The sequence below is a fragment of the Xenopus tropicalis genome, chromosome 9 (assembly GCF_000004195.4).
Source record: "Xenopus tropicalis strain Nigerian chromosome 9, UCB_Xtro_10.0, whole genome shotgun sequence".
Taxonomy (NCBI): Eukaryota; Metazoa; Chordata; class Amphibia; order Anura; family Pipidae; genus Xenopus; species Xenopus tropicalis.
This window is the reverse complement of record NC_030685.2, coordinates 83,030,118-83,044,327: the sequence shown is the minus strand read 5'-3', so window position 1 is coordinate 83,044,327 and position 14,210 is coordinate 83,030,118. Positions and strand designations below refer to the sequence as shown.

At 45.7% G+C, this 14,210-nt stretch overlaps 1 protein-coding gene across 2 annotated transcripts in view; it reads left to right on the top strand.

Annotated features, from left to right (window-relative positions):
* Positions 1 to 14,210, top strand: part of nhej1 (non-homologous end joining factor 1) — a 63,339-nt gene that overhangs the window by 6,200 nt on the left and 42,929 nt on the right. The window lies entirely within an intron of this gene.

Sequence of the window (14,210 nt, the reverse complement as noted above, 5' to 3'; positions counted from 1 at the left end):
AGTCTGCACACAGCATATGGATTTATCCATATAAGCACTCCCTGCTTTACGTCCTTGACATTTTCTTCTATTGGGGCCCTGGTTGCTAAGGTATTTTGGACCCTAGCAACCAGATAGCCATTATAACTCCAAACTGGAGAGCTACTGAACAATTATTAAGGTGATTAAAAAACTACAAATAATAAATAAATAAGACCAACTGCAAATTGTTCAATGTTACCAAAAGTTAACTCAAAGGTGAACATCCCCTTTAAAGAGTCGGGCCGGACTGTCTCCATGTTCCTTCTGGCGTGGGTTTCAGCAGGAGAAGCCGGCAGGGTCGGGTACAAGTTTAGTGTGTGGGCTTGTGATAAAATCAAATACTTTGCTCCGAGAGAAAATAAATACGAAATGTGTTTTAGGTTGTGCCAAAAGTAACAGCCGGAGAGGTCACAATTAGTTTGTGCCCATTTGTGCTTCCGACCCCGCGTTACCTGTTACACTATAGATAAAGTGCTGCCCTGACATGAAAGGGTTATTCTAATATTCAGAAATATTTATTTAGTTACTTGGCTTCGGATTAAACTTGAGTCTATTTGCATTAACCCCCACCCCGGTTCAGTCAGTTGGGGAGGGTTCAGCCAAGGATCTTAGGAATCATTGTGGCGCCCTCTGCTGGCCACAGAGAGAAATGTCCTGGCAGGCTCTCAATTTGTTTGGCCAATCAGTTAGAGCAGTAATCCCCAACCAGTAGCTTGGGGGCAACATGTTGCTCACCAACCACTCGGATGTTGCTCAAAGCTGGTGCTTATTTTTGAATTCTATGCTCGGGGCAAGTTTTGGTTAAATAACAATCAGATGTACTGCCAAACAGAGCCTCCTGTAGGCTGCCAGTCCCCATAGGGGCTACCAAATAGCCAATCACAACCCTTATTTGGCACCTCCAGGAACTTTCTTTTCATTTGTGTTGCTCCCAAACTCTTTTTTCAATTGAATGTGGCTCTTGGGTAAAAAAAGATTGAGGATTTAGAGCCAGAAATAAGGCTCACAGTGGGCAATCCTGGGTAAAGGTGGCCATACACAGTCAGATTTAAGCTGCCCATTTGGTTCTTTAAGCGGGCCATACACGCACAGATGATATCATATGAAACCTCATTTCGTACGATATTCGGTGTGTGTATGGTGGCTGAATGAGGCGAGTGATATTGCAAAAGGCTGCGGATAACGGTCGGTTTGTCGATCGCCCAGTTTAAAAGATTTTGATTGGGTGCCATTGAAGGAGCCCAAGCAAAGTCTACGTTCAGGGCTGAATCGGCGGAAGGAGGTAGAATTTCTATTGTTTCTACCTCCATATCTGACAATTCAACCCTGAACATCTGTGGAGGGTGGGAACGATCTTTTGTGCGACCGATGGTTGCACGAAAGATTGAAAATTGTTACGTGTATGGCCACCTTTAGACTGATTCAGCAGCTTATCTGCTCCTGTGTGGGGACCCCCGACAGGCCTACCCAACAGATACCCGGCCTAAAAATAACCAGATGTTAATTGTCCAGGGTTGATTTTCCCATTTTCCCATCAGCTGATGGATGCAGTCCTTGCTCTTATGGGTCCTATTCCCATTGTTGCAATTCGATTGCTTGGCCTGAGGGCCAGACGATTGGATTACTCTGATATTGGTGGGCACATGGGTGCAAAGATGACCTAGTGTATGGCCACCTTTACTCTCCCAAAGCTTATCCATGCCACACCCACTTGCCCTTCCCACCAGTCCTATCTCCCACTTGCCCCTGGCCATGAAGGTCTCAGCCGATGCCACCTATGTGCTCCCTAGTGAGTAGCCCTACGTGCCGCCCTGTGCCAGCGAATGCCATACTAGCTCTGTGTATCTCACTACTATAGACAGGGCCAGGCTGGGTGATGTTGGTGCCGGTGCGGCCCTGGGTTATAAGGAAAGGAATCCGACAGAGTAATGAGGCCGACGCTGCTCCTATGGAGGCAATGAGAGATTGTGCACCCTGAGACGTGTGTGAATCCGCGTGTGCAAGTAGCACTTGCATGTAATTATGTGACCAGCCCTGTGAATACCTTTGCTCCCATTTTACCTATTTCCATTCCTTTGATGTTCTGTTTATACACACGACGCGCCGCCTCTAATTGTTTGTGTTGCGGGTGCATCATTAAGCTCTCACAGCACTGCTAACCGCAGCGGGACCTGGCTGGCACCCAATGCATAATGTTCTTTGGGCGGCTGCTCCACTACAATATAACCTTTCTGCTGTATATTGGGTTTGGGAGCTTTATGCATGGGATGGATTTTAGCCATTCAACTCTGTGTCTGGATTTTAAGGGCCACGGACACCCCCTAGCACATTAACTCTGTCTCACTACAGCAACCAATCAGCATCTGGCTTTGATCTATCTAGTTCAGGTAGAAGAATGAAAGCAAAGGCCTGATTGGTTTGCCATGATTCCCTGTGTTTGGTGTTGCTTCTCCTAGTCAGCGTGGTAGGGTGGGTGACTGTCTATGGCACCTTACAGCAGCCGGCTTCTGGCATTTGCCAGAACCCACAGATTGCCAGTCCGGCCTGCTCCTGTACTTACTTGCAGCTCTAATGGAAGTTGATGAGAGCCGCGAGAGGCAAATTTGGGGGTTCTCTGCAAAATGCTTCACCAATCCCACAGAATAGGGCCACCTGGCTAGTATTTTATTGGCCTAGCCGATAACACACCTGCCAAAGCTGGGGCAAGTATTACAAATTTACAGGCAATGTAGTTGCTGGTTAGTTTGTAATATCGGTTAAATTAGCTCCTGGCTCACCCACCTAAGCCCTTGATCCCCCCCCCCCAGTCTTACCTTTTCCCTTCCCTGATCTCCCCTCAGTCCGTTTTCAAACTTAACGACGTGCCTTAGCCTGCCCCCTATTATGTCATCTGCCCCTGCCATGCCCCCATCACTGTCCCCGCCCACCACTATTTGTCACCGCCCCATCACTGTCTCCACCCCTATTTGTCACCAGCCCATCACTGTCTCCACCCACCCCTATTTGTCACCGCCCCCATCACTGTCTCCACCCACCCCTATTTGTCACCGCCCCCATCACTGTCTCCACCCACCCCTATTTGTCACTGGCCCCAGCCTGCTGTTATAATTTTTGCCAACACTACCTGAGGGTGCAATAGGGCTACCCTTAGGCCTCTATCCCTTATACCAGTGGGACTAGATAATTACCCCCCTAATGTATAATTGGTAGGAGCCGGGCCCTCCCTGTGATCCCGCCCCCCCCCCCACTTATTCTGCATTTGCTTCTCTTATTTACAGCGAAACATGAAACTGTTTTTGTATTTCCCGATTTGTTTTAAATGCCAAGATGATTCCATGGTTCCGCGTAACCCCCGGCTGTACTATTATTGGGGGTCAGAAAGTTAATGCAAAGCAGGGGCCCCAGGTGTGTTATTTCTGTCGGCCACCCGAGCCGGGCGTGTCCCTGTATGTGTCAGGGCCTTCATTTCTCTCTCATTCTCTCTGCGGATTCCTTTGATATAAAACCACAACAGAGCGAGATACAGACGGCACGGAGGTTGGCTCTAGAGCGGGCAACTTGGGGTTTTCCAGATGTTGATGATGAATGTCTACATGAACAGGCGGCTGTAATCATCACTGTTGTTTGGTGGTAAATATACTTCCTGCTGCACCATAGGCTTCACCCTTTCTTATCCATTTGTGAAATGAAGATTAGGGACACATGTATTATTATTATTAGCATTTATTTATAAAGTGCCAACATGGGTTTATACATTGGACATACAGAGTAACATATAAAGCAACCAATAACTGATACAGGAGGTGAAGAGAGCCCTGCCCAAAAGAGCTTACAATTTACAAGGAAAAAGGGTTTAGACACAAGGTGTGGATCTCTATTTACCCCCCACCTCCCTCTCTCTATCCATCTCCCCAAGAAGGCAGCTTCCCTGCCTCTTCACCATGGGCCTCCTGTTGTTTTTCCATTACGGCACCAGGTATCAGGCAGACCCTTCTGTAGCCGCACCCCCTGTGGCCCCCTACAGTTACAATGCTGTATTTGAGGAGTCCATTTGGGCCTCACAGATTGCCCAGAGATTTGCTCCTTTACTAAACAAACAGATATTTCTGTAATAAAAAGTGATCCTTCATGGAGCAAGGCCACGCTACCTGGGGGCTGTACTGAGCACACCCAAAGCTAGAGCCCCCAATCATAAAGTCTGAGCACCCCGGATGAAGGTGGCCATACAGCGGCTAATAAAAACTGCCTTTTTGGCCATATGCTTATTGGCCTGTGTATGGGACCCTCCTGCTCAATTATATATTTGTCCCAAAATCACCCAGATATCAATGGGGCAGGTCTTTATAAGCCCAGGGGCCAAACGGATCCATTTGGGTGATGCTCTGATTAAATGCACTATAGAGTCCCAGAATGCTCCTTTTTTTTCTCTCCATAAAACGTAATATTGACTCTTTTAATTATAGAAACCGCCCCACTATCAATCAACCCTTATCACCGATCAATCCGACCTTTTATTACCCCCCTCCTCAAAGCCTTGATAGGGCAGTTAATCATTTTGGGGTTTCTCCATGGCCCTTTCTGTTCCTTTATCCTAAATATAAACGTGTCTGTATGTTTATTTGTCTGTGTACAGAAGCTGAGCCATTCCTATAAGCCATGAAACTATTAAAATAGCCACATTTCCATATTTAGCCCGCGCGCCGGGGCTGAGAGGTAACGCTAATAACGGCTTAAGTGATGTTTTTGGCTTTCAAACTGCTTTAAAATTTGTTCTCGAGGAGTGAAATTAAGAAAAAAAAAAAAAAGAGGCAGAAAATTGGCCGGGGGCCCGAGCTACTGTAGAGACTGTTAATAAAAGTCCGTGTGTATATGTCTGTATGTATATACACGTATATAAATTTTATTAGTTGAAGCCTGGCTAAGGCAGCATTCACATGTCGTGCAGATCAGAGGAATAGCTGGCTGGCCAGTAGCACTCAATTAGCCACTGGAAGGAGACACGGAGCAGAATAAACAAATTAGTGGGGGGAAAAAAGTGAATATTGCAGTCTGCGCCCTCGCTCCCCCGAGAGGAGGGTGACAAAAAAACTTGTTAGAATGCACAGACGTGTTGGATATAAATATGTTTGGGACGGAGCGGAGTGTCAGGGATTAGGGTTTGGAGGGCACGGAAAGTATATTAACCCTTTCACCCCCTGGTCAGATTGAGAGATTACGACTGACGCTGTTTGGGTCCAGTTTTTTGCTCAGCGGTGACCAAGTTACACGTAAATTACACATAGAAAAACACAAGTAAATAATTATTTTGCTCTGCGGTCGGCTCCTGTTGTAATGGGTTGCATGTGTGTCGGCTTTGAAGGTAGTGGGGCTAGAACCAACCGATTGTTAAGGTGGCCATACACGGTACCATTCGCTCATTTAGCGAGGTCGCCAAATGAGCAAATCGTTCCTCCAATATGCCCACCTTGGGGGAGCGATATTGTGTTAATGCATTAGACGAAGGGAAAAGGTCGCAGCAAGGACCTCATCAATTAGCCAACGTGGTCCTCGATCCAACAGAAAAATCAAGCCTGCCCAATCGACATCTGGCTGATTTGTGCCCAGATATAGGTCAGGGAGGCCTGTCGGCGGCACATAAGCTGCTGAATCAGTCAGAAGGACCCTAATCTACAGCTTAAATTTGCCCATGTATGGCCACCTTTAGGACCTGGCCAGTCTAGAACTAGAAACCTTGTGTTTATGGGCTACTTATGTGTAAGCCGAGAAGGGCAAAGGCAAGGACCACTTGTCACCATTAGTTACAAGCCTGCACCAGTACTGCCTCCTGTGGGGAAGCCATAAGGAGTAGTAGCCCCTAAACACAAGATTCCTGGTTCTAGACTGGCCAGGTCCTAACACCAATACTAATCTGGGATATTGGGATGTTCTCAGTACAAAAGGTAGAACCATGCCCTTACTGACCCCGCCAGAGTTATAACTCCCAGGTGGGTTGACCGATTTGCAGCAGCTCGTATGAAACTCATCTTTATGTGAAGTTAATAAAGCACCAAGTTCATAACCTTGAGTGCTACTTTGCTTCTTTGTACGGAAAAAGTACAGTACATGATGGTGGCTTCAACGTGCCCCAAGTGACAGTCCTACTGTTGGTCAGGCCCTTGCTTAGCTAATGTATGGTAGGTATACAGATAGGTTAGTAAATCAGTTATGGATTCAAGAACAGGGTAGCAAGTACGTGAACCCCAAATCTCGCTCTAACTGAACTTCATGCTGGGCGTTTCTAGAAGATCAAATGGCCATTCTCCCCAGTTCTCACCCTAACTGGCCTTCGGGCTGTGCAAACCCTCACCCACACCACTGATTCAAGCACCCCCAGTGGGGCCACAGTTTCTGCAATGATTACTTAGGGTGTCAGTCATCAAAGTCCAGTCACTATGGTGCTGTGCTGGGAACCTCATTAGGGAGATTATTAACTGTTCACATTCCCTGACTGGAGTTACAATAATATCTGCTGTTAGGCGGTATCATTGGTGCCCCACCCCTCTCTAGTTTAGGAATGGTTGTTCTAGCTTAGGTGTCCCCAACCTTTTTTGTACCCATGAGCCACATTCAAATGTAAAAAGAGTTGGGGAGCAACTGGTGGTGGGGGGGGGGGGGGGGGGGGTGTCAAATAAGGGCCCTTATTGGCTATTTCGTAGCCCCCAAATGGACTGGCAGCCTACAGGAGGCACTGTTTGGCAGTACAACTTAAGAATTCAAAAATAAGCACCTGCTTTGAGGCCACTGGGAGCAATATCCAAGGGTTTGATGAGCAACATGTTGCCTGTGAGCCACTGGTTGAGGCCATTGTTCTAGCTTGACATAATTGACCTTCTTCAGGCTTTTTTAGAACCAGTTGTCTTCTCTTTGCAAAAATGTGGCACCTAAAATGTGGTTCCTAAAGGCAGTGTCCCTTGTGCTTCAGGCATTGAATGACCACTGACTCTTGAGCTTTAGAATTAGCCTTTCTGTACAGGGCCATTCATCTACCAAAGCGTTTTTATGATTACTCATCAGTTCCAGTTGGTTTAGAGTTACCACTCATGACCTGGCTGAATGAAAGCCTTCACCATCTTACAGAATGATTGATTTTATCCAGCAGCGGCGGAACAGCACAACACCGTGCATCAAGGAGAGAGTTTAGCAGGCAGCACGGGCTGAGTGATGTAATTGAGTAACCAAAAACTATGAAGTTGAGACTTTTTCAGGCAGTAATGAAATACTTCAGAATATAGGTTTGTTCTAAAGAGCGTATTGACCAACAATTTGCCAGCTTGAAGTGGAAGAGCTAAGTCTGCATCTAATAGCAACCAGTGGGCAGAAGAACAGATTTATCAGCAACAAATAGAGAGAATCCAGTCAAGAAGTTGTCAGGATTCCAGGCCAAGTACACAGGGCAAAAAGTGATTGGTTGTTCCCATGTGACAAAATCCTTCTAGAAAAACAGTTATTGGCCACTGGCAAATATCAAATATGTAGTTGTGTATACTTGCCATTTACCTGAACAGAGGCCCAGGTCCAGTTGTTGTGTTGTTATAGGAGTTGTTGTTAGGGTTTGATGGTTCCACACTGAATACTGAACCAGTGTTATGGGCCCAAGTATTTCTTGACTGGATCAGGGTAATGATGGAGGTTGGGATTCATGAGCCCATGGATGCTGCTGCATCAGCCATACTTTTCCTTATTTAGTGCTTAACTTGGTTGTCACTGTTGTTCGGTGTTCTTCTTGCTCCATCCCACATCTGCTGGGGCACTGTCTGAATCTCCCAGTTGTTATGATAGCTAAAAGTAGTTTGGGTTCCATGCCGTAGAATTTTTATTGGTGGTGATACAATGTACTGTAAGGCCAGAAGTATTTGGGCACCTCTTCTAAACACTGGAACTGGCTTTTTAATCAACACCAATCATGATAATTCTGTGGTTCTGTTCAACTACTGTGGAACTATTTGGGGGAAGCTTTTTTCCAGTTAAAGCACAATAATGCCCCCATGCACAAAGCTAAAATGGGTTTGCTGAGATGGCAGAACCTGAGCTCAACCCAATTGAACACATATAGGTTGAATTGGAATGCAAATGTAAGGCCTTATCACTCAACATCAGTGCCCTATCTCTTATATATAAATGGGAGCAAATTCAAACAACAAGCCAAAGAGGCTTTTATAGCAGCTTCATATTAATCCCTGCGGTTTGGGAATGAGATCTTGGGAAAAACAGGAAAGCCTCTTGGCCATGTAGTGTGCCTTCTGCTCTTCAGCCAATTGACATCATGCAATTCATTGACCTGTCTCTCAAAGAAAAGAAAGTTTACGTAGGGCGCTGGCACCATGGTTGTTTAAATGGAAAGAAAAATATTGACATATATATATATGTATCTTTCTCTGACGTCAGTGACAAATGGTAAGGGTATATTCAGTTCCGTTTCTAGCATGGGAACCTTGTATAAGATTCAGAGCAACCATCAGTATGGGGCCCGTTCTACAAAGTTAGCAGGGTCCACCAACCAGGGGGCCTTTGTGACCGGTGTGCTAATAATTGGGGTAAAGAGGAATGGTCTCCAGTGGGATAAAATATGCCCATTGCAAAAAGGACCAGCCTTGCCCATACCTCAGTATATTCTACCCATGATTCAGCCAAACTCCCACAAACCCCACCCGTTCTCTGGCACATATATATATATATATATATAACACTTTTCTACCTTAGAGCTTCCCTCTGCCACAGGTCCTCTGACTGCATTACCCCCCATACCCCTCTGATGGTGGCCCTGCCTAAGTGGCACCATACCAGGGCTGGCAAAAAGTTGCACTGGTATATAGCACCAGGGAACAAATATAAAGCCTCTTGGAAGTGGCACTTAAGCAGCATTTCACATGGCAGCAACAGGGCAGCTGTGAAGGAAAGGCACCCCGGGGTGTCAGTTACAGCCCATCTGTTTGGGAACGGCTTCAGAGCGTTATACTCCTGAAAACATTACTTCCACATCTCTCAACCAAAGTAAAGATTATTTTTCCCTTGCGCCGCTGCTCGAATGGCGTATGGGAAATAATATCATTATTTTATGAGCCCTGCCAGCCGCTGTTTGTGTAAGGATTTCCAGCCGAGCAAAAGCCATTAAACAAAATCCTCTAAATGTTTTTTTGTGTACTTGATCCTTTCTCATAAATTTTGGACCTTGCCAACCTTGAGCGGTGAAAAAAAAAAAAAAAGGCTTCGTTGACTAAATCAATGTTGTGGAGTAAAGCTATAAAAATGAATTGCTAGTGAGGGATTTTAATATGTGACTTGCGGGAGTCTTAATACACGAGCAGCTCCTTTAGCAATGGGCACGTAGTGGGATTGGTGTGGTGGCAGCTTAGAGGGTCCACAAGCCAACGGGACCGGGGTGACCAGGAGAATATCGGGCCCAGGCCGGGGATAGATAGACCTAGAAACCTCCGTGTCCTGGTCTTGCAAAGGGGAGAAAGAGAGAGGAAGGGAGGAGGCCACGGGCAGAGAGAGGATCCAGTGTCTCCTGGAAAATGAAGAAACCTTTGGTGAGTTAAAAATGGCATCACAGTAAACAGAGGCCTCAACGGGACAGAACATGTATTTTATGGCCGCGCTGACCACTCTCACCAGATTTACATGGGGCTTGGAGCTCGCCCGTCTGTTTTCCTAACAGAGTCCTGTTTGTCTCTTTGTCTTTCGAGTCTCAGCGGGGCGGGAGTAAAAATAATTGGGGCTTATTTGGACTGCAGGGCCTAAACGTGGGTTTGTGTAAAAGCAGCAAATGCTGTGGTCAGTGGACCTGAATCAACATTGTGCCTAGCACTCCATCTTGCTCTTATAGCCAGGGACATTCAAATGGACTTTTTAGTAATGGCTAATAGATATATGATAGCATTAGAGTCAATACAGAATTGCCCTGGAACCATGATATATCAGCGGATATCTGCGTCTGCTCAATCTCTTGTTCCTTCTTACCCTTGTTGCACACTGAGACTAGCTTTTGTGCCTCCATGGCAAGGCATCTGCCATTTTGCGTGACCCTGTAGTATTTCTGTTGGCCCACACAAGCCAGGAATATAGTAAAGTGTTTTTTCCCTAGGGCTTTTCTTAGCCTGCAATCAAGAGCCCCAACAAGCCACATGGCCTAATTCTAGAGCTTTAGAAGAACATCAGCAGACTATGTTGTGTGTTCCTTGAGCCCAATGGTCTAGAAGTACAGGTACCAAGGCATTAGAGACCGGGGTTGCCGATAGGAATGGTTTGGCCCTTGATCACCATTCCAGCCCCTGATCTATGCAAATTCTTCTTTGATACATGCAAACCCTGCCCTATCAAGGGAAGCCCTGCTCCCTGATTTGACTAACCTTGGGGCCTTCCCCCCACACCTCCCTGGCAAGGCATCTACCATTTTTCTTGACCCTGCAGTAATTCTGTTGTCCAGTAGAGAGTGCTCTAACATGTTGGGGTTCTAACTAGTATTGTTGGCCCACACGGGCCAGGAATAGAGTGAAGACAAGTGTTTTTTTCCCTAGGGCTTTTCTTAGCCAGCAATCAAGAGCCCCAACAAGCAACGTGGCCTAATTCTAGAGCTTTAGAAGAACATCAGCAGACTATGTTGTGTGTTCCTTGAGCCTAATGGTCTAGAAGTACTGGTACCAAGGCATTAGATACCAGGGTTGCCGATAGGAATGGTTTGGCCCTTGACCACCATTCTAGACCCTGATCCACTCAAACTCTTCTTTGATGTATGCAATCCCTACCCTATCAAAGGAAGCCCTGCTCCCTGTTTTGACTAGCCTTGGGGCCTTCCCCCCACACCGACGGTGCCCTGTTAGAGATATAAGATGCCTTAAATGCCATAGAGGTTTCTGCTGATGCAATAAACATCATATTGAAGCAGGAGGGAGGAGTATGCTTGCGGAAATCAGCAGACTCCGCCTTCTTGATGATTCTCATGCCATTGGCTCTGGTGCCAAATGTGTTTTTTTAGAAGCAATGTACCATTGCAGAACTGGATCCTACAGAAGAGAAGGCACTGTACACAAGAATTTCCAATCAATGCAAAAAAAGGCCCTTGTTCATTTTAAAGGGGAACTTTTTGCTGTAATGAAAGAAAATGTAATTCAAAGCAACTTCCCAGCACAGAAGAGCCTGGTGGATTTATGTCACACGGTGAGGGTCACTGATATCCCCTTGTGGTGTGAGCCTTAGGGACACATATATATGTCAGTCAGAAACCCCAATGACTCTCTTTTTATGCAGCCTCTGTTAGAGACCCCTTGCCAGCTGTCACTTATTATTGCATAGATGTCTATATTATAATATAGAATAAACTTGGCACCTTGGAATGAGTCCAGATTATCTATCAATGAACTAAATGCCCCACGCAGGGAAGATAAATTTGTTTGTCGGAGGCTTAGAGGTAGGGGTATAAATATAAGTACAGGTAAATATAAACCTCCATACGCACATCCACATAAGTAAGCGCAGAAGGGCTATAATTAGGGCCCTGCAATGGGCTGATGGCAGGGAACGGAGCCAAGAAATAGGGTAACCATGAATTAGGTGGACAAGGGCTTTACGGTGAGCCGGAGTTGCCCGGGCTTTGTGTAAGCAAGTTCTGATTTAGCTCTGGCTGATACTCACCTTACTGAAGAGATGGACTGTTTGAGTACTACGCATGATATGGGTGGGCTTAATATTATCTGCTGCTTTAGGGGTCCCCTTTCAGGGGAAAGTGGAATTTCTTCCCGGTTCAAATAGACAAATGGACAAGGCCATTAGGGCCCCATTTTTTAAATAACATATAGACTGTAAATGTAAAAACGGCTTTTTGGCCGTCGTTAAACTCCCCAGCCGCTGCGTGAATCTGTCTGGTTGTATTATGGTTTTCGTAGGAATTTATACTGTTGTAAAGAAGGTTTTTGAGAGTCCTGAAGCTCCTAACATATTTAAAATAAAGTAGAACTGTCCGATGTAAAGACCCTTGCCTTACTGTCTCCATCTTGTCCTACATTCTCCATCTTGTCCTACATTCTCCATCCCACCCTACTGTCTCCATCTTGTTCTATTATCTCTATCTTGTCCTACAGTCTCCATCTTGCCCTACTGTCTCTATCTTGTCCTACAGTCTCCATCTTGCTCTACTGTCTCCATCTTGCCCTACTGTCTCCATCTTGCCCTACTGTCTCCATCTTGTCCTATTATCTCCATCTTGCCCTACTGTCTCCATCTTGGCCTTCTGTCTCCATCTTGCCCTACTGTCTCCATCTTGTCCTATTATCTCCATCCTCCTCTACTGTCTCCATCTTGCCCTACTGTCTCCATCTTGTCCTATTATCTCCATCTTGCCCTACTGTCTCCATCTTGTCCTATTATCTCCATCTTGCCCTACTGTCTCCATCTTGTTCTTAGTCTCCATCCTTCTCCACTGTCTCCATCTTGCCTACTATACCTGCTATTCACAAACCTACACGTAAGGGTTTCTCCTTAAGTGGATATTGGATAAAGTAAGCAGATGTGTTGCTATTTTTTATGGCAGATTGGTGCAAGTTGGCCTGACTCTGTGAACGTACAAAGAGGGTGATGTTTTAAAACCCTCAGCGGGTCACATTTACTGGTTGCCTTTTGTACGCAAAACATCTGATTGGATTCTATGAGCTACTATACCTGGTGTAACTTTTATCCATTCCAAACAGTTTGATTGGCTAAAGCTTGTCCAACGCCACATTAGGCATGCATTCAGTTTTTGCCGATTCCTCTCCAGTTAATTCTCTTTATCTTCCTAATCAAAGCTTTCCTCCCATTGGTCACAACACCGTTTGCCCAATGAGTGGCGCTGCATAGGCTGAGCAGATTAGGGTTTCCTATCCTTCCTTGCATTCCCGCTGGCAGTTTCCCTGTGATAGAATGACAGGGCTGCGGTTGCACTAACAGACCCGTGGTTAGAGTGACAACACAATGCAGTGAATTAAAACCCATTGTGGCGATAGGGCGTTCCCATTGTGTTATCATGCATTTCTAGTGCAGGTTCCGTTCTCTGGACTCACAACTCGGCAGGACGTTGGTACATAGATGCCAGTTAGTTCATATGTAGTAGATGGGCCATTGCCATGCTAAGGATCTCCACTTGGGGGAGCCATTGGGGCTTGAAACTGTCAGTATCTCTTTCAGTGCTTACGGTGGGGATGGCTGCATCCCTTCTTTCAGCTCCTACTTCTTATATCAGCTGTAACTTACTCTCTTTATTTATAATAAGAACCCTAGTACTGAATAGTGGGCAATAGCAGATTAATGGGAGACCGATTAAAGGGGAAATTCACCTAAAATTACATTTTTCCCCATTGTATACTGAGCTCCTAAGCATCTTGGGTATTTATTTTTGCTTCGGATTATATACCCTTCTCAACAGTCTAAAATGTCAAATGACTATATCTAATTATTTATATAAATAAAAATCACTAAGACTACAAGTGTGTAGTGTGTTCAATTAAATTACTTTTTTCTAACAGTTTAGGCATTTATTTGTGATTTATTTTCCTACGTCGCTGACAGATCTTACCGGATCTAGATCTGGCATCCACAGACCAATGCTAGCTGCCTACTTGGCCATTTGGGACCCAGTTGACAGATTTGTAGGTCGTTATTGAGACTGTAATGACTGATTCCTTGACCACGGGGTCTACAGAGGGTCCCTATGTGATCTGATTGTTGACCCAACAAGTGGATGAATCTAATCATTACTTATTAGGGACCCTCCTAGATGGGGGCAACATCCCATTGACCTAACTACAATAAGCTTAAGTGGCCCTTCTTCTTTGCCCCCAGACCCTATGGATAAATGAAACTTTACTGCCCCCCCTCCGCAGTCCACCCAAGCCTAGTTTTCAGCTCAGATCTTCCTCTCATGCAGCGGAAGCCCCTTGCATTTCTGGAAGCTCAAGGTTCCATATGGACTACTTGTTTGTACAAGATAAACCCATAACCCCAGCATTGTCCTTGGTATCGCCTAAAGAAGCATGTGCATGCCGGGCCCTTGCAGTGCCTCCGTGGCTCAGATATGGTTTCCCGTTGGACTGAGGCTCCTTCCCATTTCTTGTCTGGGACGATGAGCTCAGATTTATCGACCTGTTCCGTGTGTGCCCCGAGTGAGGATGGCTGACCTG